Source organism: Lactuca serriola, chromosome 4, assembly GCF_051521515.1.
Source record: "Lactuca serriola cultivar US96UC23 chromosome 4, Lser_US96UC23_V15, whole genome shotgun sequence".
Classification (NCBI taxonomy): domain Eukaryota; kingdom Viridiplantae; phylum Streptophyta; class Magnoliopsida; order Asterales; family Asteraceae; genus Lactuca; species Lactuca serriola.
This window is the reverse complement of record NC_136411.1, coordinates 77,250,542-77,259,946: the sequence shown is the minus strand read 5'-3', so window position 1 is coordinate 77,259,946 and position 9,405 is coordinate 77,250,542.

The window sequence follows — 9,405 nt, the reverse complement described above, 5'->3', positions numbered from 1 at the left end:
TTTATTAAGTTTTGAGATTTTGTCTAGGCCACGACATGGTGATGGAATGACCATGACGTGTCAGCCCAGTTTCGAAAAACATGCATTCATGAACCTCCACGGCGTGGCAAGCTCTTGGTCACGACGTGGCGGCAACTAGGTTTCAAAACCCTAGATTTTGGGATTAGTGCCCTATTTAAAGGCACTAACTTTGATGTTTGCCTTATTTGGCAGACTCCATCCTTTGAGAAAGACCTCCACCCAAACCCTAGCCTTTTTCTGTAAGTTTTAAGAGTGTGAAGCCATTTTTGTGAAGCTTGGAAGAATGAGTCCATCTTGTGGTTTGGAAGCTTGGCTTTGGCTTAGATCTAGCAATTCTATCTCATTTCTGACCTTGTGGAGGTATAAAGTCTCAATCTTGTTCATTGTATCTTTAGATCTTGTGATAGATCATTTTATGAGCTTTTTAGTCTTAATCTTCTCGTTCTTGGAGTTTGGGTGAACTCCGGAGCATTTGAGTGCATTATCTAGCTTTTAGACCATGGTGTTGGTTGGAAAATGGTCTTGCATGACCTAAGGTGTTATCCATGCATTTGGTGCAACCATTAAGAACTTAGGATTAGAGATCTTGACTTATTAGAGTGTATTAATGGATATAGTTGGAAACTTTATCCATCATGACCTTACGGGGTTTCACATCTGAGCTTTGGAGTTCTTAGATTAACTGGACGAGAGCTTAATCCATTAAGTTTTTTTCGTCCAATTTCCACGGCGTGGTGGCATGCTTGCCACGACATGGTGGCCGGTCTGGTCATCCTTGTTTTGTTGAGAAGGTTCCACGTTGTGGACAAAGGATGTCCACAACATGGAGGTCAACCGGCATTGACTTTGACCATTTTTCTTTTGACATGGATTGACTTTTAGTAAAAATGCTATTTTTAGAGGTAAATAAGGGTTTATCTTGTGTGTTTCAGTAGGTGGTGTGTAATACCCATTTCTTGGCTATGTGAACTGGTTAGCTGTTTGCTACGTTGCGAGGTGAGTTCTCTTACTATACTTTGTAGGATGCTAATTGTCTTTGTTATACTTGCATGGAAGACCAGAGTTTGCCCCCCTAGCATTTGTATGAAAGACCAGTGTTTGGCCCATGACAATTGTATGGAAGACCAAGATCTGGCCCTGACACTTGCACAAGTAAAGACCATGATTTGGCCCATGACAGGGAGTAAGACTATGATTTGGCCCATAACATCCTCTTGGGGTTATGTCATGTTATATCGGAACTCACTAAGTTTTGCACTTATTATTTTATAGTTTAAACATTTCAGGTACTTCTAGTTCTAAATGTAGAATCTGTCATGATTGCATTGCATTTACATAAGATTTCATACTTATGATTTTGTTACCACTTGTTATTGAAAATATTTTTGATATTATCATTATTTTTTAAAGTAATGAATGAATGACTCGGTTGATTTCAAAATAATTTTTTTTTTAAATTATTGGGACGTTACACTTAGTTCGATTGATCCAACCAATCCATTCATAATTTCACACGTTGAAGTATTGGATATTTCCATTTATTCAAAACGGAACTAAGAGATCTATTTTAAGTTTACTATATGAAAGCGACAAAAACTATCCTTGGAATGTCATTGCAAAGTAGATTTATACTTTACTACGACAATGTGTCGGTCCATATCTGATCTTTAGATTGTGAATTTAACTTTTTCTGTTTTTCAAAAGAAATAGATCCATTACTTCTTTTGATATTTTCTTTTAGGAAGTGAAAAGGGAATACGTTAAAGAATATTCGTATATCTCGATTGCTTTGCAATCTTTCATATTTTAACACAATTGACATACATCGTTGGTTCAAACTTCATCGTATCATTTTTGTGTGGCAAACGATCAAAAACTTCCATCTCGTACCACTCAACTATTGAATAAAAGGCATGAATTGACCCATTCAATTAAAATCTGAGAAATAAGTATGTGGTGAAACAACCTTTAGAATGATAGTTGTTGACATGTTACCAAACGACCTCACAAATAGTTGACTCTTGAAGCAAGTGAAAAGACCATTAGTATACTCTCGTATCTAATAACTTATTATATGTTCAATATACATATATATATATATATATATATATATATATATATATATATATATATATATATATATATATATATATATATATATATATATATATTGAACATATAATTTTATTAAATAGGATTTTAATATCAGTTTTATCTAGATATTTTAAATAAGCTTTAATAAGCTTAAGCACTCAACTTTAATAAGTTATAAAATAGAGGCTTTTAATTATTTATTTTTTGTAAAAAAAAAAAAACGAAAGTAATAAAGTTGCATGAAAATGTAGAAAACTATAAGAAAAGCTTAAAATGTTATAAAAAAAAGTGGTAACAAAAATTATAAAAAGTTGTTTAAAAGTCTAAAAAAATAGCAAGATTATATATATAAAAAAATCACTAATTTTGACACATTTGTGAAATATATATAAAAAAAAGAACTATATTCGACATTTTTAGCAAAATTCAAAAGTGGTCCAAACAAAAATTAAAACTTTAAGTGAAAAGTGTATAACTAAAATATGACATATATGAATATATGATATGCTTGATATAGTAGCAAGTGGTAATAAAAAATATATATCTTTTATAACTTTCTTTTAGTCTATTGACAAAAAAATAATAAATAAATAAATAATATAAAGCATGAGCCGTATAAACTAATAAGTGTACCAAACATTATATGGTTTATATGAAAATTGTTAGTTGGGTTGGGCCATCGTAAATGATATAATATTATAGAATAGATTAAAGTGTTCGAGGGCTTAGAGTTGGACAAGGGTTCCTTTTTTCACCTAAAGCCCAGTCAGCTTTGTTTTGCTTTTCACTGCTAAAACTTTTAAAAGGAGACCTAAGCATTATGCCAATCGCCAAGTGGAAAGACTTGAATTCTTAGCAGGAGACTAGGAGGTCGAGGCAAATATATTTTATGTATTAATTTATAGTTCAATCATATTTATATAACTTCGATAAAAGTATTACTATGAGTTGGTCTGCATTAAGGAATTATATTTATTTAATGTTAATAAAGGTATTACTATAATAAACATTGAAATTCAAAACATAATGCAATTAAGTATAGCTCACAATATAATCTATATAGTTTCTTATATATACATATTTTAAAGGAGATTCATACTCAATCTTTTGTTGCTAATCATGCATTCCTTAAATTTACTTTTAAACTAAAGCAGTTTTCATCCAAATTATCAAATTACATATATAAATAGTTATTACGCTTGATATTTAAACAACTTTTTTCGCCAATTATTCCTCATTCTGTTAGGGTTGTTTGAATTCGTTTATCGATGGTGATTATTGACTTATTATGTATGAATGTTCTTTTAGTCATTTTATATGTTCATTGTCACACACATTGCCAAACAGTAAAACATAATTGAAATTAAAATATAACATAAAGAAAGTCAATACACATAGACGACACACACATTGCCAAACAGTAAAACATAATTGAAATTAAAATATAACATAAAGAAAGTCAATACATATAGACGGAAGGCAATCGGACAACAAGCTGCGCCGCTAGCCCTTTCTGGATGACAAAACCAATTCTTATAAAAACAACATCTATGGATCTAAGAGATATAACATTAAAATACATGACCCGTTGAACTCTGTTGAGAAGCTCCACCGCCTCTGGTGCGAGAAAACCAAATGTATCAAATGCAAAGGGTACAAACACACGTTGATTTTCTATATATGAATTCTCGTGCTTTGCCACTTTGCACGCAACCGCTTTCAAAACGGCATGTCCTGCTGTAAAACCCCCGCTCCTCAAACCGAAGAGAGGAGAGACCCCAGTAAGATCCACACAAGCGTGCTTCTCTCCTACCCATCCAAAGACCAAAATACTAGTCGGTCTGAGTGTGGATCTTCCATCCTGCGGATCCGTCAAAAAGTTCACTGGCGCTTCTTTCTTCACGGAAATACCAGCGCGCCGACAAGCATCAAAGAGAACATCCATAACCACGTCATGTCGGTACTTGAAACCAGGGAGCTCTCTACAATGAACTACATGTTCCCCAAAAGTGTCCAAACATGCCTTGCGGAAAACTAGACATATCTCGTCAATTGGGAATAAAGGAATCATGAGGCGGTAACGAAGGATGGTTCGGTATTCCACATGAGACATATGCTGGCCGAGACCATCAATAGGGATAGTCAGCAGAAAATCCTATACATGAGGTGCTCGAAGACACTAAAAAACGGCTTTCTGTCTAACAGTCATGTCAAAGTCAACTTCCATATCTTTGATGATTTTGCTAAAAAGGGCACAGGTAATCAGAGTCCATACCACATATGCCACTGTCACGTAAGATGTGGTCTTGTAATGTCCAAGATTGGGCCCTCGATGCTACAAATGCATAGGAGGAAACCCCGTATGCTGAGTACAAACCCAAACCACCGAAACGAATAGGTAAGGAAGCCATACGCCACTGGATGTCTCCAAAAAGGGGCCTCAACATACCACCATATCCTCGATAGACCCACACAATCCTTTGTCAAAGAACAAAGCCGTGTCTTCTATGTACATCGTTTGGCATGTCCTTAAACCAAAGAAAAGTTTTGCAATGCCCATACATGATCAAAGTAAAATTAGCTCACTCTTCGAGTCACATAGTTGTGGAAGAAGACCCAACAAATCAACAACATTGACCGCTTCTTCATGGGCATCCCGCTAATAATCCCACATCTCTGCTAATAGCCCCCCCCCCCCCCCAAGGAGCTTCACCATCAAAGACGGTCTCCCTATATCCAATGGGAATAAATCGGCACGAAGCTTCCTACCATCATAGGAGGGCCAAAAAATCTCCGTTTTCTTAATGTTCATCTCAAGACCCAAACATGGACCATTCACTCGAATAATGTTCAACACTCTAGCCACCTCCTCTGAATCCCCAATGACAGTCCCGTCATCTAGATACCAAGCATGGAGAAGGAGCTTGCAATTGTCTTTAATCTTGTGCACAAGCGGATGCAAAGTGAGGGAAAGAAGAAGAGGGCCCAAATGGTCGCATTGTTGCACCCCAGTAGCAGACCATATATGTTGGTCTTATATATGAAGTCTCGCTGCTTGCCTGTATAAGAAATTCACCCACAAAGAAATAAAAGGGCACATAATTTATCAATTTATTGCGTTTTAGTGTAGTATAAATTAATCCAAATATTTTTCTAACGTTCAATGACAATAATATAATTAATATTATTCCATAATTATATTCATGTGTTTGATATCTTTTTTCCATTAAAATATGCATTCAATTAAAATAAAAAAAAATCTTTTGTTTCTATTGAAAGAATATATTTCAATTCAAGCTAAACATGTGGAATGAATAGATAATTGTTTATCTTAAATGCTTCTAACTTAAGCAAGTTGAGGTGCACTTTATTGTTGAATATATGATATGTGACTTGGATTGAGAGCTAGATTACATGAAGTGGGCTCGTAGCTGAACTAGACTCGCATCATTGGTAAAAGAAGCACGACGATGAATCGATGATGGACAGAAATTGAAGATATGTTGAAGTCTTATACAGTTGGACTAAAGTAAAGTATGTAGAAAAAGTTCCTATAATGAGAGTTATTCATTGATTCATCATATATATTACTTCATATTCACACACACATACACACACACACACACACACAGAGAGAGAGAGAGTAATCTTAAGGTTGGAGCACCATATCAAATATAGTTATGTTGTTGCTCATTGTTATTATGTAAACCATTCTCTTAGTGTGTCTTTCTTGTAACGTTGATTTGGTCTGTTTCAAAACTGTTTTGTTGAAGTTTAATCAAAGAAATTGTTGTATATTTGTGTTCTTGGTGTTACACGTATTTTCCGATTTGTATTCTACAAACGAATATTGTATCAATGTGACAAATGTTTTTTGATTGTTCTTTCGTCAATTTCCCTAAAACTGTTTTTTATTCAAACTCTAAGTTCTCGTATTGATTCTTTGTGGATGAATGTTGTTTCATCACCTAAAAAAATCTTCTATTTATTTTCGAACAACAAAGTTTATAAAGACAAGTGAGGTGCTAGGCAAATTACAAGATCAACATTACATGTTTATCACATCAATTTTCCCGGCATAAACCCTTAGCCCTTTAGCTCTATACCTTAAACTAATATAATACAAAGAACTTACAATTTGTAAGCAAATTAAGCTACTTTTGAATTTTCCTCCAAACAGCAAGTTGTTTTTATATCCCTAGATAGTCTAGATGTAGGCGTAGATTAACACCCCGATCACCTTGTCTTGACCTCCTTTCAAGACGAGCATTCGACAAAAAATGTTGTTCAGTCTCAAGTTTAAAGTGACACAAAAGACAAAATGGAGAAGCAATAGACACCCCTTCGTTGTAAATTACACCTGGTTGGTAACACCCCCCTCCCCCCCCCCCCCCATGTCTTGATCTCCAAATCAACAAGTTTACCTTCCCGGGAACCAGTCTCAACCATTTGATGCCAAGGGATGATTGTTGTAGGTATTTTTTATCAATTTATTTCCTAATGGATTTTATAATGAACTCACCAATTTTTTCGAGATCTCATCTCCAACTATCTCTATGAGTGTTGAAATGTAGATGTTTATAGAGAGATGTAAGGTTTTCAATATCACTATACTCATAGTTTCCTAAGACATTTCTATACTATCGACAGTTAAAAATCATATCATCCCCAATTTTAGAAATGTCATCCATAATCAAGCATTAAGGATCCAAATATAGGAGAAAGAGTCTTGGTAAGACATCCTTGATCGTTTTTATTTTGCCACCAACGAACTGAAAATTGATGTTAGGGTCGAAAGAGTGCTGGAAAATGTTCTCAAAGTCGAATTTGGCCAAGTCCAAATGAATGTGACATATTATTCCCCATATACTTTTCCTCTGAAACATTCATTATTCAGGTAAATTTACATTTTTGATCCAAAGTAGAATTTTCTTGCAATTTGGTCCCAAGATTCCCTTATATGGGACGTATGCTTTTACGCGTATGATGGACGTAGTTATGCGTACGCCGGGCATACGTGGCTGATATCCAAACCCTAATTTTTAGGTTTTGAGCCCTATTTAAATATCATTATCTCCTCAAGACCTTCTCCCTCATCAACCTCCATCTCCCAAATCGCCCCTTGCAAACCTTAATTCATTATGTAAGTACCTTTGAGCTTTCGAGTGTATTTTGGTGTTCTTGAAGGAGGAAGAAAGATGTGGAATCATCTTGGGAGCTCAAGGAATCTTGGATCCAGAAGTGTTTCACCTTCAAGCATCCTTTGAAGGTATAACGTTTGAAACTTGATGATTTATTTGCTTAGATCTTGCTAGCTCAGAGTTTGTGTTCACTTTTGGTCCCATAAGCTTGGTATTCATGAGTATGGTTTACTCTAACCAGAAGAGTTTTCCTTTCAAACATTTTTAGGTGCTAGGGACCATAAAAATGTGATATTGGTCCTTCTATCCCTTCCATGCAAGAGTTATAATGTCTTAATAGATTATTAAGTTAGGGTTTTAACTTTTGGACCTTTTCTAGCCATGGAAAGTCATAAAAGTGGAACCTTTATGAATTAGAACGATGTTTTGGGTCTAGATATGAATTTGGATGAAAAGTCTTTAAGGAATAAACACTTAATAAGAGGAAATGGATCCAGACAGAGTACGATGGGCGTACCAAGTGGTACGTTGTGCGTACTAGGCTGAAGCCCGAATATTTGCTTAGGTCGTGACTACATCCAGCATAGCAACTGAGTACTAGGCTGAAGCCCTGATATTTTCTTAGGCCCCGATATCTCATTGACTTTTGACTTAGGCCCCGATATTTCCTTGACTTTTGACTTTCCAAGGATTTGACTAAGTTTGACTTGGGGGCATTTTGGGTATTTTGAGCTGTGGATTGAGATTAGGTCACTATTTGTTGTATAGGTGATGTGTAGAGTTGGCATTTGGGGTAATGTTCATATCTGCTATCTTTCAGACTGTGAGGTGAGTTTCCTCACTGTACTTGTGGGTCAAAGGCACCAATGCCGACCCACTAGATTATGTATCCTGGTATATAGAGTGTTGCTACATTGTAGTGATCTGTTAGATCTATATGATTATCGATTTGGTGGTTATATGTTATTTGTTATATATGTCAACATAGTATGGTTTGGTTTGAGGCAATGTTACTTTTTACAGAAGCCAATAAACCTGGGAGCAAGCCATACATAAGTTATGGTCCGGATAAGCAAGCCAAACTTATGTTGTGGGCTCGAAAGCAATCCAAACATGAGCTGTGGGACAGAAAGGCAAGCCATACTCATGTTGTGGACTCAGGGGTAATCCATCCCGATGGTTGTGGACCCAATATGCATGTTGTTATATGAATGTGTGGTTGTATTTTGGGGAACTCATTACACTTTGGCTTATGATTTAAGGGTTATGTTTCAAGTACTTATGATGATCGGGGAAAGAAAAGGCGTGATCGTAGACGTCATTTGGTGACATGTTTTGGAGATTTTGTGATACATTGATTTTGGGATATTGTATTTGATACTTGGTTTCTTACGACTTAGGTTTTTGATTGAAATAATGATTTTACCTTAATTGGAAAATGAAAAATTTTACTATGATTTATGGGATGTTACACCCTCTTAGATAAATATTTAGTTTCATAGATACCCCCATTGGTCTCATACAAATCGTTGATGACTTCCTTCCACAAGGCGTCTTTGTTTGAACGGAAACTTCACCACCATTTAAAAAGAAGGGCAAGGTTAAAAGCCCTTGGAATTTTTATATCTAATCATCCATTTCTTTTTCTATTTAATGGTGTACCTGGGCCAGGTCATCATACAAATGGTGACTCAGGTAATGATAATTCGAACCGCGCAAAAATCAATTCCAGAAACGAACATAAAAACAATTGTTTAAAAATCTACCCACAGGCCAAAACCAATATACATCGGGCAAAGACCTTATGAAAGGGACATATCTTAGGATAGGCACAAAGTACATATTACGACAATAAATAGATGAAAGGCAATACAAAGAAAATAGTTGTCTCTTCTCGGACGATACAAGAAACTGGGTAAACCCCACACTAACCCATATTTAGATGCCTATAAAAATTCAGTCCTTACAAAAGTAAAAGGGTGAGTTAGTTTTTCATTTCGGAATCCAATAAATTTTATTATTTTTCCTAATGGACATCTAACTTAGGCATCGGAGAGCAATGTTAGTGTCTACCCCTCAGTATCGCTTTCTAACCTGGTGGTGTCCATCTTTGAAGCATGCATTCTAAATTTCACATTAGAGGAGGATC